Here is a 27,983-nt window from a genome sequence, read left to right as displayed (position 1 = left end):
AATGTGCAAAGCGAAAAGTTTTTCTCCCACAGGGCATGATGCGTCCGGCCCGTGAGGCACGCAGGGACTTTCGAAGAGCCAGAGATTTACCTGGAGCGGTGTGTTGGCGGAACAGCGACGCGGGCACTGTTGCGATGCCGGGTGCGCTGCCGCAGACAGGCACTGTGCCCTTTGAAGCTTCCAGGTCCCCTTGGGTGGCAGAGGTCTTCCGTTGGCAATCTGTCTGTGTTTCTCGGGGACAGTGCCTTTGATCTGTGTGAGGTTCTCGGTAGTGTCGCTGTGGCAGTGGAGAAGTGCCAGGATCCGTGGGGTGGGATCGGCGTCATTAAAGCAGACATGTATGCACTCTGTGTTCCTTGGAGTACAATGACCCCCTGTTCACAAGGTGTCTGCGACTTCATGTAAGGGCGAGTCACTCTGCGCGCAGGAGTAGGTCACTTAGGACAAGGCTGTCAAGCATTCTATCGTTTCCTCTGGGTTCAGGGCCGTGAAACCTGCCGGATGGGCGCTGGCAAGACGTGCTCGGGAAGATGACCTAGGTTCCCCCGTGGGGTTCCAACCTGGGTCCTGGTTGGTACAATACACCATTTCCCGTGATGGACATTCCCACGGGTCCTCAGAACGTGATTTGGTCTAGTTGGCGAGAATTGGCATTTGGACTGTGTTTCGTTAGCCCTTTGAGTGATGCTAAGCTGCCCTTGCCTGTAGCCAGCTGCAGGTCGGTGTTTACCTGCCCATCGGAGACTCCCTTGCTTCTGGAAGCACTGGTTGTGGCCCCAAGTCCACATTAGGTGTGGACTATTAGCTGGCAGGATCTCCATGTCCACATACATGTGACATCCACTGCCAGGAGGCAGGTCTTTTCCAGTCTTTGTGCTTTGGTCAGAAGCGTGGCTATGGGAGAGCAGGAGTCTGTGGCCTATTGCAACAGCTCCTGTCGGTCAAAGTTCGCATGCGGCCTCCTGCAGCTGACAGGGGTCTTTCTCATTTCTGTTGGGGATCCAACCAGGGTGTTGTGTATAAACTCTGGTGTTTACTGTTGGAAGCCTCTGCAGAGGGCCACAGGGACACACAGAGAGCAAGATGCGTATTCAGGGGCACACACAGTAACCCACAAGCGCGTCCTCATGCGCAGACGGCGTCACGAATACACACATACAGCGTCTCACACACAGGTCAGTGTACGTGTCTAACTTCCTGCAGACATGCTGTGAGACACAAATCAATACTCGGTAAGGGATAGAGGTCCTTGGGAAGCAGGTTCAGAGCTGAAGCCCAAGTAAATATTCACATGGATCATGTTCTCTGAGGACCCTGGTCCACTTCTGAAGCCTCGGTGATTTGTGTCCACTCCTCAGGTGCAGTTGCTCGGCAAGGCTGGCTGGCGGCAAAAACAAGAAGACTTTCATATGGTCTGATGACTGGATGTGCCAAGGACAACTGGAAAAAGTGAGGCGGGCGCATGTTACCGAGCGTGGTTCTGGATAACTCAGGATGGTAGGCATTCACTCACACTAAGATGTGCCATTGGACATTAGGTTTTCCTCAGATGGGCCCAATGGCTGCAGGAGTGGATTGATTTTTGCTTTTGCTGAGTGGCCTGAAGACTGTGGATTCCCCAGGCTGTTGCAGTACTCCAGGGTCATGGCTCCTCTGCAGAGTACTGCGGCCTGTCCAGTTACATTCTGCAGCTTCCCAGCATGTGTTTGGATCGATGATGACACCCTTGTATGTATTCCTTGGAAAATCTGAACAAAATGAGTGAGAACACTCTACCATCTCATCGAAACTGAGGTCCAGCACGTTTCCTCTCTCGGCGGTAAGGCACAGATAATCTGAACAAATTGGAAGATCTGAACAAAATGAGTGAGAACACTCTACCGTCTCTTCATAGAATCTGAGGTCCAATACATTTCCTGTCTCGGGGGTAGGGCACCATTAGGAGTGAGGGCCATCGTCCCCTCGTGACACGCATGCAAACACCATCCAGGGCTCCAGCATTGGAGGAGCTCCTGTTTGAGGGTGGACCATGTCTGCACATAAGCTGGGTCATCTGTGAATCCCATGTCCCTGCTGAAAGGCCGTTGAAGGAATGCGAGGTGGCAGTCTCACCTGCTGGTCTTCAGAGTCAAACTGTATGCTGGTGTAGGCCCAGTGAGCTTGCAGCTTGGGAGGTGTGTTTTGGACAGGATCACGCTTTGTGCATGACGCTTCAGAGGATGCTTCTGGAATCCAAAATGAGTAAACTTCCCTTGTTGGAGCCTGGAGCCTCCAGCCAGGCCTGTGGTTCTCCCTGTTGTTGTGTTTCACACAGTGAAGTTCTTGAGTGCCTGGTGGGCCTGGAGCAGTGGGTTGGTTTGGGCTGGTGATTGGCGTCGGCGGAAGGGGCCTGATGGATTAGGCCTCGGTGTTGCCATTGTCAGCTCCTCTACTCCAATTCCCGACACAGTGTTGACGTCAAGTTGGTCATCATGGTGTGGAGTGAGGACCGAGTGCTGTATATAAGCCTGCGTGGTGGCTGATGGACAGGACATAACAGTAAGGCATGATGAGGAGAGGTCCTGTGTGCTGTTGTGGCATGGGCTGTCATCACTGGGTTGCGGGCACTGGCCTCGGCTTACCAAGGATGTGTCATGTTCATGATGGGCTGGCATCAGCTGTGTATGGAGAGGATGGCTTTGCCCGCTCATGTGGATGCCGTCAGGTCAGTAATCTGCAGGAGTTGTGATCTCGTTGCTGGAGGAATGACGATGAAAGGGTGTCCTGTGGGATGTAGAGAAGATAGACATGCTGAGGCATCAGTGCCGGTCTCCTTGGAGGAAGGTGTGTTATGCGAACATGCCCTTTGGCCACTTTGTTCCCTCGTATGAGAATGTGCAAAGCGAAAGTATTTCTCCCAGAGGGCATGATGCGGCCGGTCCATGTGGCCTGCAAGCCTTTCAAAGAGACGGAGGTATTTCTGGAGCAGTTCATTGGTGGGGCAGAGATGGGGGCACAGGTGCTATGTCAGGTGCGCTGCCGCAGACAGGCACTGTGCCCTTTGAACCTTCCAGGTCCCCTCGCATGGCAGAGGTCTTCCGTTGGAAGTCTGTCTGTGGTTCTCGGGGACAGTGCCTTTGATCTCTGTGAGGTTCTCGGTAGTGTCGCTGTGGCAGTGGAGAAGTGCCAGGATCCGTGGGGTAGGGTCAGTGTCATCAAAGCAGACATGCTTGCGTTCTGTAATCCCTGGTGTAGAGTGTCCCCGTGTTTGCATGATGTCTGTGGCTTCCAGTAGTTTCGGGTTGCCCTGTGGGCAGGAAGAGGTCACATAGGACGTGGCTGTCAAGCATTTGAGTAATTCCTCTGGGTTCATGGACGCGAAACCTGCCGGCTGGGTGCTGGCAAGTCATGGCCGGGAAGGGGGTCTAGTTTCCGCTGTGCTCTTTGAACGTGGATTATGGTTGCTGAAGCCCACCACTTCCTGTGGTGGGTATTCCCAGGGGTCCACGAAAAGTGATTTGTGCCAGTTGGTGAGAATTGGCAGTTGGACCGAGTTTCGTTTGCCCCTTGAGAAGTGCCAGGCTGCTTTTGACCTGCAGCCAGCTGTAGATCGGTGTCCACCCGACCATAGGAGGTTCCTTTGCTTCCGGAATTTCTGGGAGGGACCCCAAGTGCACATCAGATGTGCTACTAGCTGGCAGGTTCTTCAGGTCCACGTACATGTGGCACCCACGGCCGGGAGGCAAGTCTGGTTAGGTCTTTGTGCTTTGACCAGAATGCTTGGCTGTGGGAGAGCGGTAGTCCATGGCCTATTTCAACAGCCCCTGTGGCTCAAAGTTTGAATTCAGCCTCTTGGAGCTGATAGGCGTCTTTCTTCATTCAGTGGGGGGGGGGGGGGGGGGGGGGTTCAAAGCCAAGGCACTGTGTATAAACTTTGGCTTTTAGTGTTCAAAGTCTCTGCAGAGGACCACAGGGACACACGGAGACCAAAATGTGGATTCAGAGGCACAAAAAATAGTCTACAAGTGCGTCCTCGTGCGCAGTGCCAGTCACACATGTGCCCATGCGTGAACACACACATACACCCTCTCACCCACCAGCCAACATACCTGCCTAACTTGCTGCAGTCGTACTGTCAGACACGCATTGAGATCTCGGTAAGGGTAGAGGTCCTTGGGAAGCAGGGTCGAGGCTCCAGCCCAGGTAAAATTTCGCATGAATCATGGTCTCTGAGGACCCGGTCCAATTCTGAAGCCTGCGTGATTTATGTGCACTTCTAAGGTGCAGTTGCTGGGCAGGGGTGGCCGTCAGGAAAGGCAAGAAGACTTTCGCATTGCCTGATGACTGAATATGCTAAGGAGAACTGTAAATATTAGGCAGGCACATGTTGCTAAATGAGTCCGTGTATAACTCAGGTAGGTAGGCATTCACCCACCCAAGATATGCCTTTGGATATTAGGTTTTCCTTATTCGGGCCCAGTGGCTGCAAGAGTGGATTGACTTTTGCTCTTTCTGATTGGCCTCAGGGCTGTAGATTCGCCTGGGTTTGGAGTACTACGAGGTCATGGCTCCTCTGCAGACCCGCATGGCATGACTGGTTGTGTTCTGCAGCATCCCAGCATGTGCTTGGATCGATGATGACACCCTTGTATGCATTCCTTGGAAAATCTGAACAAAATGAGTGAGAACACTACCATCTCCTCATCGAATCTGAGGTCCAGCACATTTCCTCTCTCAGGGGTAGGGGACAGTGAGGAGTGAGCGCCAGCATCACCTGCTGACATGCATGCAAACACCACCCAGGGCTTTAGCATTGGAGGGGCTCCTGTCTGAGGGTCGAACGTGTCTGTACATAAGCTGGGTCATCTTATCAATCCCAGGTCCCTGCTGAAAGGCCATTGAGTGAATGCAAAGGGACAGTCTCTCCTGCTGGTCTTCAGAGTCAGAGTGTGTGCTGGTGTACGCCCAGTGAGCTTGTAGTTTGGATAGGTGCGTTTTGGCCAAGATCACACTTTGTGCATGCCACATCAGGGGTTGATTCTGGAATCCAAAATGAGCAAGCTTCCCTGGTTGGAGCCTGGAGCCTCAGGCCAGGCCTGTGGGCTTCCCTGTTGTTGCGTTTGCACGGTGCAGTTCTTGAGTGCCTGGTGGGGCTGGAGCAGTGAGCAGGGATGGGCTGGAGTTGGGCGTTGGTGGAAGGGGGCTGATGGAGTAGGCCTCTGAGCTACCCATTTCAGCTCCTCTGCTGAAGCTGCCGGCACACTTTTTGCGCTAAGTGGATCATTGTGGAGTAGGGTAAGGATCAAGTACTGCATTTAAGCCTGCGTAGTGGCTGATGGCCTGGACAGGAAGGTAAGGGATGATGAGGACATGTCCTCTGTGATGTCGTGGGATGGGCTGTCATTATTGGGTTGCACACGCTGGCCACGGCTTCCCAAGGATGTGTCCTGTCCATGATGGGTTGGCATCAGCTGCCTATGAAGGGGATGGCTTTGGCAGTTCATGTGGATGCGTTGAGGTAGGTAACCTGTGTACAGTTGTGATCCTGTTGCCAGAGGAATGACGCCCTCAGGGTGTCCTGTGGGACGTCGACAAGACCGACATGCTGAGGCTTCTGTGCCAGCCTCCTTGGGGGTAGGCGAGTTATGCGAACATGCCATTTGGCCGCTTTGTTCACTCGTTTGGGAATGTGCAAAGCGAAACTGTTTCTCCCGGAGAGCATAATGCAGCCAGCTCGTGTGGCATGCAGGCCTTTCGAAGAGCCAGAGGTTTATCCGGAGCAGTCCATTAGCGGGGCAGCGATGGGGGCACTGTTGTGATGCCAGGTGCACTGCGGTGGACAGCCACTCTGCCCTTTGAAGCTTCCAGGTCCCCTCTTGTCGCAGAGGTCTTCTTTTGAAAATCTGTCTGTCCTCCTCAGCGACAGTGCCTTTGATCACTGTTAGTTCCTCGGTAGTGTCGCTGTGGCAGTGGAGAAGTGCCAGGATGCATGGGGTGGAGTGGACATCATCAAAGCAAACATGCTTGTGGTCTGTCTTCCCTGGTGTTCAGTATCCCCGTGTTCGAATGATGTCTGTGACTTCCAGTATGGTCGAGTCGCCCTGCAGGCAGGAGGAGGGCACTTAGGCCGAGGCTGTCAAGGGTTTGAGCGTTTCCTCAGGAGTCCGGGCCTCAAACCCTGCTGGCTGGGAGCTGGCCGAAACGTGGCCGGGAATGTGGCCTAGTTTCTGCCTTGGGGTTCCAACTTGGGTCATGGTTGCTGAAGCTCACCAATTCCCGTGGTGGGTATTCCCACAGGGTCACGGAAAGTGATTTGGCCTAATTGGCGAGAAGTGGCACTTGTTCCGATGTTCATTAGCCCCGTGAGAGCTACCAGGTTGCATCTTGCCTGTAGGCAGCTGCAGGTCAGTGTTGGCCTTTCCATGAGAGGTTTCCTTGCTTCTGGAAGCGCTGGGAGTGACCCCAATTGCACATCAGATCTTCTCGTAGCTGGCAGGGTCTCCAGGTCCACATATATGTAACACCCATGGCCGGGAGGCAGGTCTCGTCCAGTCTTTGTGCTTTGTTCAGAAGGCGTGGCTGTGGGAATGTGGGAGTCCGTGGCCTATTTCAATAGCCCCTGGGGGTCAAAATTCCCATGCGGCCTCTTGAAGGTGATAGAGGTTTTTCTCCATTCAGTTGTAGGGTCCAAAGCTAGTGTTCCTCATATAAACTTTGGCCTATTACTGTTCACAGTCCCTGCAGAGGGCCACAGGGACAGACAGAGACCAAGACGCGGATTCAGAGGCTCTCACCAAAACCCACCAGCCCGTCCTTATGCGCAGTCACAGAAAGACACATGCACATGCGTGAACACACACAAACACCGTCTCACACACAGGCCAACATACGTGCCTGAGTTCCTGCAATTGTGCTGTCAGACATGCATTCTGTTCTCAGTAAGGGATAGAGGTCCTTGGGAAGCAGGTTCAGGCATCACACCCAGGTTAATATTCATACATATCATGTTTTCTGAGCACCCCGGTCCAATTCTGAAGCCTTTGTGGTTTCTGTCCACTTCTCTGGTGAAGTTGCTGGGCAAGGCTGGCCGTTGGCATAGAGAAGAGGACCTTTGCATGGTCTGATGACTGGATGTGCTAAGGAGAAATGGAAAAAGTGAGGCAGGGGCATGTTGCTGACCGTGGCTGTGGATAACTCAGGACAGTAGGGAATCAACCACCCCAAGATGTGCCAATGGATATTAGGGTTTCCTGAGATGGGCCCAGTGGCTGCAATAGTGGATTGCCTGTTACTCTTGCTGAGTGCCCTGAGGGCTGTGGATTCCCCAGGCTTTTCGAATACTCCGGGGTCATGGCTCCTTTGCAGAGCCAAGTGGCCTGCCCTGTTGTGTTGAGCACTGTCCCAGTATGTGCTTGGATTGAAGATGACACCCTTGTATGCATTCCTTGGAAAATCTGAATTAAATGAGTGAGAACGCTCCACCGTCTCCTCATCGAAACTGAGGTCCAGCACATTTCCTCCCTTGGGGGTAGGGTACAGTTGGGAGTGGAGGCCAGCGTCCCCTTTTTGACATGCATGCAAACACCACCCATGGTGCCAGCATTTGAGGGGCTCCTGTCTGAAGGTCGACCGTGTCTGCACCTTACCTGAATCGTCTATGAATCCCAGGTCCTTGGTGAAAGGCCAATGACGGATTACAAGGCGGCACGCTGTCTTGCTGGTTTTAGGTGTCATACCGTGTACAGGTCCAGGCCCAGTGAGCCTGCGGCTTGGAGAGTTGTGTTTTGGCCATGTTTCCTCTTTGGTCGTGGCACTTTGTGGGGTGTTTGGAAGCCAAAATGAGCCACCTTCTCTTGTTGTGGCCTGGAGCCCCAGGCCAGGCATATGGCCCTCCCTGTTGTTGCCTTTGCCGCGATGAGTTTCTTGAGTGCCCAGTGGGGCTGGAGCAGTGGGCAGGGGTGGGCTGGCGCTGGGTGTCGGAGGAAGGGGGCTGACGGATTAGGCCTCGGTGTTGCCCTTGTCAGCTCGTGTACTGCAACTCTCAGCACAGTGTTGGTGCCAAGTGGGTCATCGTGTAGTTGAGTGAGGACCGAGTGCCGCATTTAAGCCTGCATGGTGGCTGATGACCTGGACAGGAAGGTAAGGCATGATGAGGACAGGTCCTGTGTGATGTCATGGGATGGGCTGTCATCATTGGGTTGCAGGTGGTCGCCTCAGCTTCCCTGGTATGTCCCTGAACCGTGAGGGTTGCCATCAGCTGCCTAGGGAGGAGAGGGCTTTTGCGGTCCAAGTGAATGTGTTGTGATTGGTGACCTGTGTCGACCGGGGACCCCTTGCCTGAGGAATGACACCCAAATGGTTTATTGCGGTGGGTAGAAGAGATCCACTTGCTGAGGAGTTGGGGCTGGCCTCCCTAGGGGGAAGTGAGTTATGCAAACATGCCCTTTGGCCCCTTTGTTCCCTAGTTATGGAATGTGCAAGGCGAAAGTGTTTCTCCCAAAGGGCATGACACGGCCTGCCCAGGTAGCACGCAAGCCTTTCACAGGGCCAGAGGTTTATCTGTGGAAAACCGTGGGTGTGGCAGAGATGGGGGCGATATTGCGATGCCATGCACGCTGCCATGGATAGCCAGTTGTGCTCTTTCAGGGTTTCAGTTCCCCTCCCGTGGCAGAGGTCCTCCATTTGAAGTCTTTCTGTGATCCTCGTGGATGACACCTTGGATCTCTGTGAGGTCCTTGTTGGTGTTGGTGTGATGCTGACGAGATTACAGAATGTATGGCGTGGGTTCGACCTCATCAAAGCCAACATGCTTGCTGTCTGTCTTCCGTGGTGCTCAGTGTCTCCCATGTTAGCATGGTGTCTGTGGCTTCTTGTTGTGTCCAATCGCCCTGTGGGCAGGAGGAGGGCACGTGGGACAAGGATATCCAGCATCTGAGCATTTCCTCAGGGACCAGAGCCACAAATTCTGCCAGTTGTTTAGCTGGCCAGAACCTGGCCAGGAAGGTGGCCTAGTTTCCTTGTGCAGTTCGACCCTGCATAATGGTGGCTGAAGACCAACACTTCCCATGATAGGCATGCCTGCAGGTCCATGGAAAGTGATTTGGCATAGTTGGCCTTAAGTGGAACCTAGTCTTAAGTCCTTTGGCCCCTTGAGAGGAAGAGGGGCTGCATCTTGCCTGTAGCCAGCTGCAAGGCAGTGTTGGCCTGCCCGTGGGAGGTTCCCTTTTTCGCAGAGGTGCTGGGAGTGGCCAGCAAGTGCACATCAGATGTGCTAGGGTAGCTGGCAGGGTCTCCAGGCTTATGTAGATGTCACACCCACAGCCAGGAGGCCAGGCTGGTCTCATCAAGTCTGTGTGCTTTGGTCAGAAGACGGTGCTGTTGGAGAGCAGGAGTCCATTGCTTATTTCAACATCTCTGGGGTCAAAGTTCGCATGCGGTCTCTTGAAGGTAGCAGGGGTCTTTCAACGTTCTGTGACAGGGCCTGAGGCCATGGCTCTGTGTATAAGTTGTTGCTTTTCCTGTTTGAGGCCTTTACAGAGGGATACAGGGACACACAGGGGTCCCGACATGGGTACAGAGGCACACACAGAAACCCGCAAGTGAGTCCTCGTGCGCAGTCACAGTCACACACACGTGCAGGTGTGTGCGTGTACACATATACCCTCACACTCGCGGGCCCACCTACATGCCTACATTCCTTCAGTCGTGCTGTCAGACACGCATTCACTCCTCCATAAGGGATTGAGGTACTTGGGAAGCAGGTGCAGGGCTTATCCCCAGGTAAATGTTGGCATGAATAGTGTTCTCTGAGTATGCTGGTCCAATTCTGAAGCCTGTGTGATTTCTGTCCACTTCTTAGGTGCAGTTGCTGGGCAAGGCTGGCCATCGGCTAAGACAAGAAGACCTTCACGTGGTCTGATGACTGGAGGTGCAAGGGAGACCTAGAAGAAATGGGGCAGCCCAGGGTGCCGAGCATGGCTGTGGGTCACTGAGGACAGTAGGTATTCTCCCACTCCAAGATGTGCCATTCGATATTAGGGTTTCCTTGGGTAGTCCCAGTGGTTGCAAGCATGGATTGACTGATCTTAATGCTGAGAGGCCTGGGTAGTGGGGATTCCCCAGGCTGTGGAGCTCTCCGAGGTCACTGGGTTCTCTACAGACCCATACAGATTCACTGATCTTAATGCTGAGAGGCCTGCCCTTTGGGTTCTGCAGCATCCCAGCACATGCTCGGAACAATGATGTCTTCCTCATATGCATTCCTTGGAAGATCTACAGGAAATGATTGTGAACACCCTACCGTCTCCTTAGTGAAACTGAGGTCCACTCCGTGGCTTCCAGAGGGAATGTAAGGAGAGTGTCATGTTGCAATTGCTGCCTTGGATATCCGCAGTCACATTGTGTGAGTTTAGTTGGCGGGATTCTTGTGGGGAGAAGAACCATTGGGAAAGAGCCTGAGATGCACATCCATGGAGGAAGGCTAGGGAGAGCATGTCATCTCTGGGCACCCAAGTTTAATCAAGCTTCTGTGGTGAGGGTTGGCTCTGGAACCTTGCCGTGAGATGTTTTTATCTGGGGAGAAAGAGAAAGGCAAGGCAAGCGGGAAATAAACGTGACATGGTTGGCTAAGCCCAACCATGGGTGGACTGGTGGGCGGATAGATTGACAATGGGCATAGGGTTCCTGGAACTCCTTTGGGATGCCTTCAGGTGCATTTGAAGGCATGTATAGGGAAGGATTATGGGTGCACGTTCATGAACCATCCCGCCCTTGGCCTCTCCTTTGTCGATTTGCATCATGGCGGGTCCCTGTGCCAGGTAGTATTTGCCTTTGTGGCACAGTATGGTGTCTTCGCAAGAGGGCCAATTTGGAGGCCATGGGGTTTTTTGACCCTGTCTGGCCACGTTCACCCTATGTTGAAAATGTGAAGGTGTTCCTCAGGACTCCCCAGCGTCATTTCTGTACCCAGCCCACACACTGTTCCCTGAGGATTAGAGCTCTTCCCGGAGGTCTTTGGGTGCAACCCAGAAACAAGGGATTCGGCTTTCAAGGAGAGCCTGCAGGTTTAAGGGCAGAAGAGTTTTGTGGCACTGGGATCATTTTGTCCTGTCACCCACTGGTGGGCGGACCTGTGGTCTCCGGTGTGCCTGGCCTCAGGCCAGAGAAGTCATGCCGTTTCAAGAGTCCGGGCTGCTGGCTGCATTTTCTTATTGCATGGCTCTGGCTGACACATTTGTTCTGGAGGACCTGGATCTCAAGCTTTCTCCGAAGTTGTGGCACTGATGGGCCCAGCATGCGAAAATGCAAGGCGCCAAGTGAAGTAAGCCAGTTGCAGCAAGGGTCTTGTCCCGCAACTTTGGGCATCGAAATGGCTCTGATGCCATTCGCTTTCCATATGGTCCAAGTAAAGGGGCTCTGGCTTGGCGAGAGGCCAGGAAGAATGCCAGTTGGTGAGTCCCATTGGTCAGTCCAGGAGTGCCTCGGGTGCCCTTTGTTGTGGGGCCCAGCGAGCCGCTTTTGAAGGAGGTCATCACTTTTGGCCAAGGGCCATTCCCTTCTGGAAAGTAACTGGGACCGCATTTCCCCTTGATTGTGAGTCCATTGTGAGGAAGCGTATGTGCCAAGAGTGGGTGTGTTTCCCTGGAGGGCAGTGGGTCTTAGGCTGAGGGGACCCAGTTCCCCTGAGGGTGTCTCAGGGGTTTAGGATGACATCATTATGCTTTGTCGGTGGGGAGGGCACCCAGGATGGGAATTACAAGGCTCGAGACCAGGGGGTTGATGGACTACAGCGCACATTGTCCTGATGGACGCCTGCTCTGAAGGCATCCATGCCCCGATGCTTTCATGTTTGGCTGCTGACACACAGACAAAATGGGCAGCAAATTAAACATAGAGGCGACATAGAGCTTACATGTCTGGGTGGTATCACCCTGTCCCTCCGTGCGCCTGTGCACCCATGTACCATCCTCAAGCATCCGTGTTTTCTATCACTCCGAACCAGGTGGAGTGCCAGGGAAGAAAGGCTAGTGGCAGCGTGTGACCCTCTGCATATTCTGTAATACCCAGCAAGTCAAGGAAGACATGGCAAGGCGAGGCGAGGTGAGGCGAGGGGGTCTCAGATGCATGTTGGCATGCAGTCCGTGAGGTTACTGGTGGAACACTCATTGTGGTAAACTGCACTTCTTTACAAAACATAGATGTTTGCCCACGGTACTTTTGCATCGGGGCTGCACCATAATCTTCTGGGGTTTTCTCAGGGAGCACAAGCTCCGATGCTCTGAGACTTGGCTGCAATTCCTGCCCCACGTCTCAGTTCTGGGCACTCCTGAAGGCTGACAAGATTGAGTTCGCTGGCCATCCTGCGGTAGAAGCTGCGACTTTGCACATCCAGCCTTTGAGCAGGTGCTTGGATTGATGATTACTCCCACAAATGCATTCCTTGGAAATCTGAACAAAATGAGTGAGCAATCCCTACCGTCTCCTCATCAGAACCGAGGTCCAGCACTTGCCTCCCAAAGGGAAAGTAAGGAGAAGTTCGTGTTTCATTTGCTGCATTGGGCATCCACAGACACCTTGCTCATGCTGAGGGTGGCGGCATTCTCGTGGGGAGAAGAGCTATTGGGAAAGGTGCCTGGGATACACATCCAAGTGGGAAGGCTAGGGACAGCGTCCTGTCTTGGTGTGCTTGAGTCTAGCCAGGATTGTTGTCCCCTGCCTCAGTTGAGCATGCAGGTGCCAGAGGAAGTGTGAGCTTGTGGCGGGCCTTGGGCCTGCCATTGAGTTCTACAGGCCTTCCCCGCCCCCCAGTCATTGCTTTGTTCCCTCAAGGAAACAGGTGTCTCTACACTCAGGGTCAGAGCAGGAGTCCTAGCCTAGGCCAGGCTTCTTTGTCATGGTCTGCTTGGGATATGTGATGCAGGGTAGGTGTCTCCTGTTGATCAGGGGAAATCAAATGGACCACTGTCCCCGGAAGTTGGGCCCAAGCTGATGGCTTCTCCTCGGGTTGTGTCCTCCTTATGTGTTAGTGGGCTGGGGGGCTGGAAAATGCCTTAGGCAATTCCCTGGGAAATCAAGCTTCTGTGGTGAGAGGTTGTTATTGCACCTTGCCGTGAGATGTTTTTATGCAGGCAGAGAGAGGAGGGCAAGGTGAGCGGAAAATACCCATGAGTTTCTTGGCTAATCCCTCAGGTAGACTGGTGGGTGAATAGATCACAGTGGGCATAGGGTTCCCAGAAGGCCTTTGTGATGCATTCAGGAGCGTTTGGAGGCATGTGCAAGGAAGGAATATGGGTGCACGTTCGAGGACCATCTCACTGTTTTCTTCTCCTTTGTTGATTTGCTTCATGGATTGTCCCTGTGCCGACAAATGGTTGCCTTCTTGGCACAGTATGGTGTCTTCTCATAGGGGCCGATTTGGAGGCAGTGGGGTGTTTTGTCCCTGTCTGGCCACGTTCCCCCTGTGTTGAAGATATGAAGGTGTTCCTCAGGACAACCCAGCATCGTTTCTATACCCGGCCCACGTAGCGTTCCCTGAGGATTTGAGCTCTTCCTGGAGGTCATTGGGCACAACCATGCAGAAACAAGGGAGTCGGCTGCCAAGGAAAGGCTACAGCTTTAAGGGCAGGAGAGGATGTGTGGTGCGGGGACCATTTGGTCCCACCACCAGCTGGTGCAGCGAGCCTGTGGTCTCTGGCATGCCTGGCCTCAGGCCACAGATGTCATGCCAGTTCAAGTGTCCATGCTGTTGGCTGGGTTCTCTTGTTTCACGACTGTGGGTACATTTTGTGCTGGAGGACCTGGGTCTCATGGGTCCTCCGAGGTCATTTCACTGACGGGCCGAGACTGCAAAATTGCAAAAACCCACGGCAAGTTACCCAGTTGCTGCAAGGGTTTGCGCCACAACTTTGGGCATTGGAATGGCTCTGATGCCTTTAGCTTTGCGTGTGGTCAAAGGGAAGGTCCTCTGCCTTGGCAGGAGGCCAGGAAGTATGCCTGCTGGTGAGTCACCCTTGGTCAGTCCAGGGATTCCTCAGGTGCCCTTTGTCACGGGTCCCTACGAGCCGCATTTGATGGAGGTCATCACATTCGGCAAAGGGCCATTCGCTTGTGGAAGATCTCAGGGACCACATTTCTCCTTGAGGGTGAGTCCATTGTGAGGAAGTATATATGCCAAGAGTGGGTGTGTCCACCTGGACGACAGTGGCTCTTAGGCTGAGGGGACCCACTTCCCCTGAGGGTGTCTCAGGGGTTCAGGATGACATCCTTATGCTGTGTTGGCATGGAGGTCGCTCAGGGGGGTAATTGCAGCGCCCGTATCAGGGGGTTGATGGACAGCAGCGCTCTTTGTGCTGATGGCTGCATACTCTGAAGGCATCTACATCACAATGCATTCACATTTGGCTGCAAACACACAGACAAGATGGGCAGCAAATGAAATTTTGAGGCTAGATAGAGCACACATCTCTGGGTGGTATCACCCATTCCCTCTGTGCACCCGTGCACCATCCTCAAACGTGCATGTGTTCTCTCACCCTGAACCAGGTGCACTGCCAGAGAATGAATGCCACCAGCAGCATTGGGCCCTCCGTATAGTCTGTGATACATGGTGAATAGTGGACTTCGTGGCAAGGAGAGGCGAGGCAAAGGAGTCTCAGTGGGGTGTTGGCGTGAAGTCCTTGAGGTTCCTGGTGGAAACCTTGTGGCAGTAAGTGGAACATCTTTGCAGAAACCTAGATGTTTGTCCATAGGATATTGTGCACCAAGAGTACACCATTACTTTCTGGGCTCTTCCTGGGGCACCCAAGCTCCAATGCCCTGAGACTTGGCTGCACTTCCTGCCCCATGGTTTGATTCTGGCCAACCCTGACTGCTGACATGATTGAGCTTACTGGCTGTCCCATGGTGGAGGCTGTGAGTTTGCATGTCCAGGCTTTGAGCACGTGCTTGGATCGATGATGACTCCCAAAAATGAATTCCTTGGAAATACGAACAAAATGAATGAGAAATCCCTACCATCTCCTCATCAGAACTGATGTCCAGCACATAGCTCCCAAAAGAAGAGTAGAGAGAGGTCACATTGCATTTAGCTATTGTGGGGATCCACAGCCACATTGTTCAAGTGGAGAGTGGCAGCCTTCTCTGGGAAAAGGGCCGTTTGGAGAGGAGCCTGTTATGCCCATTCACCTGGGAAGGCTTAGGACAAATTAGTCGTCTATGGGCAACTAAGTCTATCAAGGTTTTCTGTCTCCTGCCACAGTTTAGCGTGCATTCAGAAGAGGAAGCATTAGCCTTTGGTGGGGCTCTGGCCTGCCAGTGAGTTCTAACATTCTCCCCCGCCCCCTATTCATGGCCTTGTGCCCTCAAGGAAACAGAAGTCTCTGTGCTCAGGGTCAGAGCAGGAGTCCTGGCCTAGATCAGTCTTCCTTGTCATGTTCTGCCTTGGGAGACAGGTTTCAGATTAGGTTTCTCATGATGAGGGGTGAAATCAAATGGGCCACTGTCCCTGGGAGTTGGGCCAAGCTGATGGTTCCTCCTCGGTTGTGATCTGCTTGTGTATTGTGTGCAGGTGGACTTGAATATGTCTTAGTCAATTCTCAGGAAAATAAAACTTCTTTGATGAGGGGTGGCTCTGGCACCTTGCCTTCAGACATTTCGATCCTGGTTGAAGGAGAAAGGAAAGGCGAGCAGGAAATACACGTGAGATGGCTGGCAAAGCCCCCAGGTTTACTGGTGTGTGCATAGATCGATGGTGGCCGTAGGGTTCCCGGAACACATTTGGGATCCCCTCAGGAGCATTTGGAGGCACGTGTAGGGAGGGAACACGGGAGCACATTTGTGGACTGTCCCGCCTTTTTCCTCTCCTTGGTCAATTTGCTTCATGGCAGGTTCCTGTGCCAGCGAATGGTTGCCTTCCAGGCACGGTATAGTGTCTTTTCATGGGGACAGATTTGGTGGCCGTGGGGTGTTTTGTCCATGTCTGGCCATGTTTGCCCTGTGTTGAAGATGTGAAGGTGGTCCTCAGTACAGCCCATCATCGTTACTACACCCAGCCCACATAGTGTTCCCTGAGGATTGCAGATCTTCCCAGAGGTCATTGGGCACAACCATGTGGAAACAAAGGAGTCAGCTGCCAAGGAAAGGCTGCAGGTTGAAGGGCAGGAGAGGATTTGTGGTGCAGGGGTCATTTTTCCTGCCACCCGCTGCTGCGTCGAGACTGTGGTATCTGGCGTCCCTGGCCACAGGCCAGACAAGTTATACCGGTTCAAGTGTCTAGGCTGTTGGCTAGGTTCTCTCGTTGCACGGCAGTGGGTAACATGTTTCTAGAGGATCTGGGCCTCACGGTTTCTCCGAGGTCACGTCACTGACAGGCCAGAGTGCAAAAGTGCCAGGCACCACTGCAAGTGACCCAATTGCTACAGTGGTTTGCCCCCCACTTTGGGCATCGGAATGGCTCCCATGACATTAGGCTGCAAGGGTTTTCCTCACCATGGTGGGCATCAGAATGCTTCCCATGGCATTAGCTTTGTGTCTGGGTCAAGAGTAGGTCGTCTCTCTTGGCAACAGGCCAGGAAGTAGGCCTGCTGGTGATTCTCCCTTGGGCAGTCCAGGTGTTCCTCGGATGTCCTTTTTCACGGGTCCCAACGAGCCGCTTTTTTTTTTTTTGCTGTATGCAAGGCTCTCACTGTTGTGGCCTCTCCCGTTGTAGAGCACAGGCTCCGGGCACACAGGCTCAGTGGCCATGGCTCACGGGCCTAGCCATTCCACGGCACGTGGGATCTTCCTGCACCAGGGCACAAACCTGTGTCCCCTGCATGGGCAGGCGGACTATAAACCACTGCACCACCAGGGAGGCCCCCTACGAGCTGCTTTTGATGGAGGCCCTCATATTCGACCAAGGGCCATTCCCTTGTGGAAGATCTCTTCCACTTCAGGGCGCGTCCATTGTTTGGAAGCATATGTCCTAAGGGCATGTGTTTTCCCCTAGAGGGCACTGGCTCTTATGCTGAGGGGGCACAGTTGCCCTGTGGGTGTCTTAGGGGTTCAGGAAGCCATCCTTCTGCTGTGATGGATGAGAGAGTGCTCAGGAGAGGAATTGCAGGGCCTGAGACCATGGGGTTGTTGGACAGCGGGGCTCTTTGTCCTGATGGGCACAGGCTCTGAAGGCATCCGCGCTACGTTGCTTTCACATTTCCCTGCGGACAACATGCAAAATGGGCAGCAAATGAAATGTTGAGGGGAGATAGAGCTCACATCGTTGCGTGGTATTGCCCCTAACATCGGTGCACCCATGCACCCTCCTAAAGTACGCGTGTGTTCCCTCACCCCGAACAAGGGGGAATGCCAGGGAAGGAATGACAACAGCAGAGCAGCCTGGGGCCATCCGTATAATCCGTGATACCCAGTGAAGTGATGACGGTGAGGCAAGGCGAGGCCAGGTGAAGGAGACTCGGAGGGGTTTTGGCGTGCATTCCATGAGGATCCTGGTTTAACCCTTGTTGTGCTAAGTGGCACTTCTTTGGTGAAACCTAGAGGTTTGGCCACTGGAACTTGGGCACCGGGGCTACACTCTCACCTTCTCGTGTTTTCTCGGGAAACGGGATCTTCGTTGCCCTGAAAACTGGCTGCATTTCCTGCCCCATGGCTGGGTTCTGGCCACTTCCATATGCTGACATGATTCAGCTCGCTGACCATCCTGTGGTGGAATCTGCAACTCTGCATTTCCAGCGTTTGAGCATTTGCTTGGATCGACGATGACTCCCCAAAAATGTATTCCTTAGATATTTGAAAAAAATGAGTGAGAAATCCCTACCGTCTCCTCATCGGAACTGAGGTCCAGCACGTGGCTCTCAAAAGGAAGGTAGGGAGAGGTTCACGTTGCATTTGGTGGCGTGCTTGTCCACAGCCACGTTGCTCAAGTTTAGGATTCTGGCCGTCTCATGGGGAGAAGAACCATTGGGAAAGGAGCCTGGGATGCCAATCCAGGTGGGAAGGCTAGGGACAGCGTGCCATCTCTGGGTTCATTGGTCTAGCCAAGACTGCTGTCCCCTGCCACGGTTCAGCATGAGGGTAGCACAGGAAACATGAGCCATTGGTGGTCCTGTGGCCTGCACTTGCATTCTACAGGCTGCCCCCGTGGGGGTGTCGTTGCCTTGTGCCCTCAAAGAAACAAGTCTGTATGCTCGGGGTCAGAGCAGGATTCCTGGCCTAGGGCAGGGTTCTTTGTCACGTTCTGCTTGGGAGACCAGATGCAGTTTAGGTTTCTCCTGATGAGGGGAGGAATCAAATGGGGCACATTCGCCGGGAGTTTAGAAAAGCTGATGGCTCCTCCTTGGGTTCCGTCCTGCTTGTGTGTGCTATCTAAATGGGCTAGAAAATGCCTTAGTCAAGCTTAGTCATGTAAGCTTCTTTGGTGAGGGGTGGCTCTGGCATCTTGTGGAGACACATTGGGATCCCAGTGTAGAGAGAAAGACAAGGCAAGTTAAAAAGGCACTTGAGATGGCTGGCTAAGCCCTCCGATTTACAGGTGGGTGGATAGATCGACGGTGGCCATAGGGTTCCCGGAACACATTTCGGATTCCCTCAGGAGCGATTGCAGGCACGTGTAGGGAGGGAACTCGAGAGCACATTTGTGGACGGTCCCACCTTTTTCCTCTCCTAGATCGATTTGATTCATGGTGGGTCCCTGTGCCAGCGAGTGGTTGCCTTCGTGGCACAGTATGGTTTCTTCTCATGGGGGAGGATTTGAAGGCCGTGGGGTGTTTTGGCCCTGGCGGTCGACGTTCCCCCTGTGTTGAAGATTGAAGGTGCTCCTATGTACAGCCCAGGATCGTTTCTATACCTGGCCCAAATAGCGTTCCCTGTGGATTGCAACTCTTCCCAGAGGTCACTGGGCACAACCAGGCAGAAAAAAAGGTAGTTGGCTGCCAAGGAAAGGCTACAACTTTAAGGGCAAGAGTGTATGTGTGGTGCGAGGGTCATTTTTCCTGCTACCCGCTGGTGTGTCGAGACTGTGGTATTCGACCCGCTTGGCCACACACCACACAAGTCATACAGATTCGTGTCTAAGCTGTTAGCTAGGTTCTCTTGTTGCACGGCTGTAGATAACATATTGCTTCTAGAGGACCTGGGCCTCACGGTTTCTCCGACGTCCCGTCACTGACGGGCGCAGAGTGCGAAAGTGCCAGGCAGCAACTGCAAGTGACCCAATTACTGCAACGAATTGCCCCGCCGCTTTGGATATTGGAATGGCTCCAATGCCATTAGGCTGCAAGGGTTTTCCCTGCCACGTTGCGCATCGGAATTGTTCCCATGCCATGAACTTTGTGTGTGGGCCAAGGGTAGGTCGTCTGTCTTGGCAGCAGGCCTGGAAGTATACCTGCTGCTGAGTCTCCCTTGATCAGTCCAGGTGTTCCTCACGTACGCTTTGTCACGGGTCCCTACGAGCCGCTTTTGATGGAGGCCGTCATATTCAGCCAAGGGCCTTTCCCTTGTGGAAGATGTCTTCCCCTTAAGGGCGCGTCCATTGAGTGGAAGCATACGTGCCAAGGGCAGATGTGTTCACCTGGAGGTCACTGGCTCTAAGTCTGAGGGGGCACAGTTGCCCTGAGGGGGTCTCAGGGGTTCAGGAAGACATCCATTTCCTGTGCTGGAGGGGAGAGTGCTCAGGAGAGGAGTTGCAGGGTCCGAGACCAGGCGGTTGTTGGACAGCGGGGCTCTTTTTCCTGATGGCCACACGCTCTGAAAGCGTCTGCGCTACGTGGCATTCATGTTTCCCTGCGGACACCCAGGCAAGATGGGCAGCAAATGAAATGCTGAGGGGAAATAAGGCACGCATCGCTGGGTCGTATTGCTCTTTCCCTCGGTGCGCCTGTGCACCCTCCTCAATTACGCTTGTGTTCTCTCAGCCCGAATCAGGTGGAATGCCAGGGAAGGAATACCAGCAGCAGAGCAGCCTGGGGCCATCCGTATAATTCGTGATAACCGTTGAAGTGAGGAGAAGGAGTCTCACAGGGGTGTTGGCGCACATTCCATGAGGATCCTGGTTTAAACTTTGTTGCGGTAAGTGGCACTTCTTTGCTAAAACCTAGAGGTTTGGCCACGGGCACTGAAAACCGGTGCTACAGCCTCATCTTCTGTCTTTTTCTTGGGGAACATGAGCTTCGATGACCTGAGAACTGGCTGCATTTCCTGCCCCATGGCTCAGATCTGGCCGCTTCTGTATGCTGACATGATTCAGCTCACTGGCCGTCCCTTGGTGGAATCTGCAACTTTGCATGTCCGGCGTTTGAGCATGTGCTTGGATCGATGATGACCCCCACAAATGCATTCCTTGGAAATCTGAACAAAATGAGTGAGAAAACCCTACCGTCTCCTCATCGGAACTGAGGTCCAGCACGTGGCTCCCAAAAGGAAAGTAGGGAGAGGTTGAGGTTGCGTTTGCTGCCGTGTGTGTTTACAGCCACGTTGTTCGAGTGGAGGGTTGTGGCCGTCTCATGGGGAGAAGAGCCATTGGGAAAGGAGCCTGGGATGCCAATCCAGGTGGGAAGGCTAGGGACAGCGTGCCGTCTCTGGGTTCCTTGGTCGAGCCAGGACTTCTGTCCCCTGCCACGGACGAGCACGCAGCTAGGAAAGGAAGCGTGAACCGTTGGTGGTCCTATCGACTGCATTTGAGTTCTACAGGTCACCGCCACCGGCTACTCGTTGCCTTGTGCCCTCACGGAAAGAGAAGTCTATGCTCAGGGTCAGAGCAGGATTCCTGGCCTAGGGCTGGCTCTTTGTCATGTTCTGCTTGGGAGACCAGATGCAGTTTAGGTTTCTCATGATGAGGGGAGAAATCCAATGGGCCATTGTCCCCGGGCGGTTGGCCAAGCTGATGGCTCCTCCTCGGGTTGTTTCCGGCTTGTGTGTGCTGTGTGAACAGGCTAGAAAATGCCTTAGTCAAGATAAGTCACAGCAAGCTTCTTTGGTGAGGGGTGGCTCTGGCATCTTTCCATGACACGTTGGGATCCCGGTGGAGAGGGAAGGGCAAGGCTACCTATAAAGACACATGAAATGGCTGGCTAAGCCCACATGTCTACTTGTGAGGGGACAGATTGACAGAGGCCATAGGCTTCCAGGAACACTTTTGATGTCCCCTCAGGAGCATTTGGAGGCACGTGTAGAGAGGGAACACGGGAGAACTTCTGTGGACTGTCCCGCCTTTCTCCCCTCCTTGGTCGATTTACTTCATGGCGGGTCCCTATGCTAGTGAATGGTTGCCTTTGTGGCACAGTATGGTGTCTTCTCATGGGGGCTGATTTGGAGGTCGTGGGGTGTTTTGTCCCTGTCTGTCCATGTTCCCCCTGTGTTGAAGGTGTGAGGGTGTTCCTGAGTCCAGCCCAACATCTTTACTAAACCTGGCCCACATAGCGTTCCCTGAGGTTTGCAGCTCTTCCCGGAGGTCACTGGGCACAACCATGCGGAAAAAAGGGAGTCGGCTGCCAAGGAAAGGCTATAGATTTAAAGGCGGGTGAGGGTGTGTGGTGCGGGGGTCATTTTTACTGCCACGGGCTGGTGCATCCAGACTGTGGTATCCGGTGTGCCTGGCCACAGGCCAGATGAGTCACAGCGGTTCAGGTGTCTAGGCTGTTGGCTGGGTTCTCTTAATTGCATGGCTGTGGGTCACACATTGCTTCTAGAAGACCCGGGCCTCACTGTTTCTCCGAGGTCACGTCACTGACGGGCCCGGAGTGTGAATGTGCCAGGTACCACTGCAGTTGACCCCATTGGTGCAATGGTGTTCTCCGCCACAATGGGCATTGGAATGGCTCCCATGCCATTTGGTTGCAAGGGTTTCCCCACCACGTTGGGCTTCAGAATGTTTCCCATGTCATTACCTCTGTGTGTGAACCAAGGGTAGGTCATCTGTCTTGGCAGCAGCTCAGGAAGTGTGCCTACTGGTGAGTCTCCCTTGATCAGTCCAGGTGTTCCTCACGTGCCCTTTGTCACGGTTCCCTTCGAGCTGCTTTTGATGAAGGCCGTCATATTCGGCCAAGGCCCCTTCCCTTGTGGAAGATCTCTTCCCCGTAAGAGCGTGGCACTTGTGTGGAAGAATATGTGCCAAGGGCGGGCGTGTTCCCCTAGATGGCACCGGCTCTTAGTCTGAGGGGCCACAGTTGCCCAGAGGGTGTCTCAGGGGTTTAGGAAGACATCCTTCTGCTGTGGTGGTTGGGAGAGCACTCAGGAGTGGAATTGCAGTGCCCGAGACCAGGGGGATTTTGGACAGCGGTGCTCTATGTCCTGATGGCCGCACCCTCTGAAGGCGTCAGCTCTATGTTGCTTTCACGTTTCCCTGCGGACCCACAGGCAAGATCTGCAGCAAATTACATGTCGAGGGGAGACAGAGCACGCATCACTGAGGGACATCGCCCTTTCGCTCGGTGCACCCGTGCACCCTCCTATAGGACGCATGTGTTCTCTCACCCCGAGCCAGGTGGAATGCCAAGAAAGGAATTCCAGCAGCAGATCAACCTGGGACCATCTGTATAATCCCTGACACCCGGTGAAGTGAGGAGGAGGAGTCTCACAGGGGTGTTGGCCCGCATTCCATGAGGATCCTGGTTTAACCCTTGTTGCGGTAAGTAGCACCTCTTTCCTAAAACCTAGAGGTTTGACCAAGGGAACATGTGCAACGGGGCTACACCCTCACCTTCTGGCCTTTTCCATGGGAACCCGAGCTTCGATGCCCTGAGAACTGGCTGCATTTCCTTCCCCAATGGCTTTGCTTTGTTCACTGCCGTATGCTGACGTGATTCAGCTCGCTGTCCGTACCGTGGTGGAATCTGCAAGTTTGCATGTCCAGCGTTTGAGCATGTGCTTGGCTCGACGATGACTTCCACAAATGCATTCCTTGGAAATCTGAACAAAATGAGTGAGAAATCCCTGCCGTCTCCTCCTTGGAACTGAGGTCCAACACGTGGCTCCCAAAAGGAAAGTAGGGAGAGGTTCGCGTTGCATTTGCTCCCGTGGGTGTCCACAGCCACGCTGTTTAAGTTGAGGCTTGTGGCCGTCTGATGGGGAGAAGAGGCATTGGGAAAGGAGCCTGGGATGCCAATCCAGGAGGGAAGGCTAGGGAGAGCGTGCCGTCTGTGGGTTCCTTGGTCTAGCCGGGACTGCTGTCCCCTGCCACGGTTCAGCATTCGGGTAGGAGAGGAAGCGTGAGCCCTTGGTGGTCCGGTCGCCTGCCCTTGAGTTCTACAGGCCTCCGCCACCGGCTACTCGTTGCCTTGTGCCCGCAAAGAAACGGAAGTCTGTAGGCTCAGGGTCAGAGCAGGATTCCTGGCCTAGGGCAGGCTTCTTTGCCATGTTCTTCTTGGGAGACCAGATGCAGTTTAGGTTTCTCCTGATAAGGGGAGAAATCCAATGGGCCATTGCCACCGGGAGGTTGGCCAAGCTAAGGGCTCCTCCTCGGGTTGTGTCTGGCTTGTGTGTGCTGTGTGAAAGGGCTAGAAAATGCCTTAGTGAAGATAAGTCACAGCAAGCTTCTTTGGTGAGGGGTGGCTCTGGCATCTTTCCCTGACACGTTGGGATCCCGGTGGAGAGAGGAGGGCAAGGCGAATGAAGAAGACACGAGAGATGGCTGGCTAATCCCACAGGTTTACTGGTGGGTGGATAGATCGATGGTGGTCATAGGCTTCCGGGAACACTTTTGGTATTCCCTCAGGGACATTTGGAGGCAAGTGTAGAGAGGGAACACGGGAGCACATCTGTGGCGTGTCTCGCTTGTTTCCCCTCCTTGGTCAATTTACTTCATGGCGGGTCCCTGTGCCAGGGAATGGTTGCCTTCGTGGCACAGTATGGTGTCTTCTCATGGGGGCTGATTTGGAGGCCGTGGGGTGTTTTGTCCCTGTCTGTCCACGTTCTCCCTGTGTTGAAGATGTGAAGGTGTTCCTCAGTACAGCCCTGCATCGGTACTACACCCAGCCCACCTAGCAGTCCCTGAGGATTGCAGACCTTCCCCGGAGGTCATTGGGCAAAACCACGCGGAAAGGGAGTCGGCTGCCAAGGAAAGGCTACAGGTTTCCGGGCCCGAGAGGATGTGTGGTGCGGGGATCTTTTCTCCTGCCACCCGCTGGTGCTTTGAGACTGTGGTGTACGGCGTGCCTGGCCACAGTCCAGAGAAGTCATACCGGTTCAGGTGTCTAGGCTGTTGGCCGGGTTCTCTTGTTGCGCGGCTGTAGGTAACACGTTGCTTCTAGAGGACCTGGGCCTCACGGTTTCACCGAGGTCACGTCACTGACGGACCCAGAGTGTGAAAGTGCCAGGCAGCACTGCAAGAGACCCAATTGCTGCAACAGTTTGCCCCGCCACGTTGGGCATCGTAATGGTTCCCATGCCATTACCTTTGTGTGTACGACAAGGGTAGGTCGTCTGTCGTAACAGCAGGCCAGGAAGTATGCCTGCTGGTGAGTCTGCCTTGATTAGTCCAGGTGTTCCTCACGTGCCCTTTGTCGTGGGTCCCTATGAGCCGCTTTTGGTGGAGGCCGTCATATTCGGCCGTGTGCCCTTCCCTTGTGGAAGATCTCTTGATCTTCCGGGCGCGTCCACTGTGTGGAGCCATGTGTGCTTAGAGTTGGTGTGTTCCCCAAAGGTCACTGGCTCTTAGTCTGAGGAGGCACAGTTGCCCTGAGCGTGTCTCAGGGTTTCCGGAAGACATCCTTTAGCTGTGATGGAGGGGAGAGTGCTCAGGAGAGGAATTGCAGGGCCCGAGGCCAGGGTGTTGTTGGACAGCGGGGCTCTTTGTCCTGATGGCGGCACGCCGTGAAGGCGTCTACGCCACATTGCTTTCACATTTACGTGCGGACACCCAGGCACGATGGGCAGCAAATGAAATGTTGAGGGGATATAGAGCACGCATCACTAGATGGTATCGCCCTTTCCCTCGGTGCGCCCGTGCACCATCCTCAGGCACGCGTGTGTTCTCTCAGCCCGAGCCAGGTGGACTGCCAGGGCCGGAATCCCAGCAGCAGAGCAGCCTGGGGCCATCCGTATCATCCATAATACCTGGTGAAGGGAGGAGGAGGAGTCTCGCAGGGGTGTTGGTGCACATTCCATGAGGATCCTGGTTTAAACCTTGTTGCGGTAAGTGGCACTTCTTTGCTAAAACCTAGAGGTTTGGCCACGGGAACTGAAAACCGGTGCTACAGCCTCATCTTCTGTCTTTTTCCTGGGGAACATGAGCTTCGATGACCTGAGAACTGGCTGCATTTCCTGCCCCATGGCTCAGATCTGGCCGCTTCTGTATGCTGACATGATTCAGCTCACTGGCCGTCCCTTGGTGGAATCTGCAACTTTGCATGTCCGGCGTTTGAGCATGTGCTTGGATCGATGATGACCCCCACAAATGCATTCCTTGGAAATCTGAACAAAATGAGTGAGAAAACCCTACCGTCTCCTCATCGGAACTGAGGTCCAGCACGTGGCTCCCAAAAGGAAAGTAGGGAGAGGTTGAGGTTGCGTTTGCTGCCGTGTGTGTGTACAGCCACGTTGTTCGAGTGGAGGGTTGTGGCCGTCTCATGGGGAGAAGAGCCATTGGGAAAGGAGCCTGGGATGCCAATCCAGGTGGGAAGGCTAGGGACAGCGTGCCGTCTCTGGGTTCCTTGGTCGAGCCAGGACTTCTGTCCCCTGCCACGGACGAGCACGCGGCTAGGAAAGGAAGCGTGAACCGTTGGTGGTCCTATCGACTGCATTTGAGTTCTACAGGCCGCCGCCACCGGCTACTTGTTGCCTTGTGCCCTCACGGAAAGAGAAGTCTATGCTCAGGGTCAGAGCAGGATCCCTGGCCTAGGGCTGGCTCTTTGTCGTGTTCTGCTTGGGAGACCAGATGCAGTTTAGGTTTCTCATGATGAGGGGAGAAATCCAATGGGCCATTGTCCCCGGGCGGTTGGCCAAGCTGATGGCTCCTCCTCGGGTTGTTTCCGGCTTGTGTGTGCTGTGTGAACAGGCTAGAAAATGCCTTAGTCAAGATAAGTCACAGCAAGCTTCTTTGGTGAGGGGTGGCTCTGGCATCTTTCCATGACACGTTGGGATCCCGGTGGAGAGGGAAGGGCAAGGCTACCTATAAAGACACATGAAATGGCTGGCTAAGCCCACATGTCTACTTGTGGGTGGACAGATTGACAGAGGCCATAGGCTTCCAGGAACACTTTTGATGTCCCCTCAGGAGCATTTGGAGGCACGTGTAGAGAGGGAACACGGGAGAACTTCTGTGGACTGTCCCGCCTTTCTCCCCTCCTTGGTCGATTTACTTCATGGCGGGTCCCTATGCTAGTGAATGGTTGCCTTTGTGGCACAGTATGGTGTCTTCTCATGGGGGCTGATTTGGAGGTCGTGGGGTGTTTTGTCCCTGTCTGTCCACGTTCCCCCTGTGTTGAAGGTGTGAGGGTGTTCCTGAGTCCAGCCCAACATCTTTACTAAACCTGGCCCACGTAGCGTTCCCTGAGGTTTGCAGCTCCTCCCGGAGGTCACTGGGCACAACCATGCGGAAAAAAGGGAGTCGGCTGCCACGGAAAGGCTATAGGTTTAAAGGCGGGTGAGGGTGTGTGGTGCGGGGGTCATTTTCACTGCCACGCGCTGGTGCATCCAGACTGTGGTATCCGGTGTGCCTGGCCACAGGCCAGACGAGTCATAGCGGTTCAGGTGTCTAGGCTGTTGGCTGGGTTCTCTTAATTGCATGGCTGTGGGTCACACATTGCTTCTAGAAGACCCGGGCCTCACTGTTTCTCCGAGGTCACGTCACTGACGGGCCCGGAGTGTGAATGTGCCAGGTACCACTGCAGTTGACCCCATTGGTGCAATGGTGTTCTCCGCCACAATGGGCATTGGAATGGCTCCCATGCCATTTGGTTGCAAGGGTTTCCCCACCACGTTGGGCTTCAGAATGTTTCCCATGTCATTACCTCTGTGTGTGAACCAAGGGTAGGTCATCTGTCTTGGCAGCAGCTCAGGAAGTGTGCCTACTGGTGAGTCTCCCTTGATCAGTCCAGGTGTTCCTCACGTGCCCTTTGTCACGGTTCCCTTCGAGCTGCTTTTGATGAAGGCCGTCATATTCGGCCAAGGCCCCTTCCCTTGTGGAAGATCTCTTCCCCGTAAGAGCGTGGCACTTGTGTGGAAGAATATGTGCCAAGGGCGGGCGTGTTCCCCTAGATGGCACCGGCTCTTAGTCTGAGGGGCCACAGTTGCCCAGAGGGTGTCTCAGGGGTTTAGGAAGACATCCTTCTGCTGTGGTGGATGGGAGAGCACTCAGGAGTGGAATTGCAGTGCCCGAGACCAGGGGGATTTTGGACAGCGGTGCTCTATGTCCTGATGGCCGCACCCTCTGAAGGCGTCAGCTCTATGTTGCTTTCACGTTTCCCTGCGGACCCACAGGCAAGATCTGCAGCAAATTACATGTCGAGGGGAGACAGAGCACGCATCACTGAGGGACATCGCCCTTTCGCTCGGTGCACCCGTGCACCCTCCTATAGGACGCATGTGTTCTCTCACCCCGAGCCAGGTGGAATGCCAGGAAAGGAATTCCAGCAGCAGATCAACCTGGGACCATCTGTATAATCCCTGACACCCAGTGAAGTGAGGAGGAGGAGTCTCACAGGGGTGTTGGCCCGCATTCCATGAGGATCCTGGTTTAACCCTTGTTGCGGTAAGTAGCACCTCTTTCCTAAAACCTAGAGGTTTGACCAAGGGAACATGTGCAACGGGGCTACACCCTCACCTTCTGGCCTTTTCCATGGGAACCCGAGCTTCGATGCCCTGAGAACTGGCTGCATTTCCTTCCCCAATGGCTTTGCTTTGTTCACTGCCGTATGCTGACGTGATTCAGCTCGCTGTCCGTACCGTGGTGGAATCTGCAAGTTTGCATGTCCAGCGTTTGAGCATGTGCTTGGCTCGACGATGACTTCCACAAATGCATTCCTTGGAAATCTGAACAAAATGAGTGAGAAATCCCTGCCGTCTCCTCCTTGGAACTG

At 54.0% G+C, this 27,983-nt stretch overlaps 1 long non-coding RNA gene across 2 annotated transcripts; it reads left to right on the top strand.

Moving 5' to 3' along the window:
• The first annotated feature begins 57 nt into the window (after positions 1 to 57).
• On the top strand, positions 58 to 23,302 carry LOC307180100. 2 transcript variants are annotated; one of them, XR_013825680.1, is made up of 5 exons: positions 58 to 141; positions 1,359 to 1,819; positions 9,839 to 9,976; positions 19,884 to 20,037; positions 22,451 to 23,302. It is a non-coding gene; the product is annotated as an uncharacterized lncRNA (long non-coding RNA). The 2 variants fall into 2 exon arrangements; XR_013825681.1 differs by lacking the exons at positions 9,839 to 9,976; positions 19,884 to 20,037; positions 22,451 to 23,302 and having other exon boundaries at positions 1,359 to 1,449; positions 1,539 to 3,842.
• Positions 23,303 to 27,983: the final 4,681 nt, after the last annotated feature.

The sequence above is a fragment of the Stenella coeruleoalba genome (assembly GCF_951394435.1).
Source record: "Stenella coeruleoalba genome assembly, chromosome: 2".
Taxonomy (NCBI): Eukaryota; Metazoa; Chordata; class Mammalia; order Artiodactyla; family Delphinidae; genus Stenella; species Stenella coeruleoalba.
The sequence above is the reverse complement of the archived record's forward strand: the minus strand, read 5'-3'. Positions and strand labels throughout refer to the sequence as shown.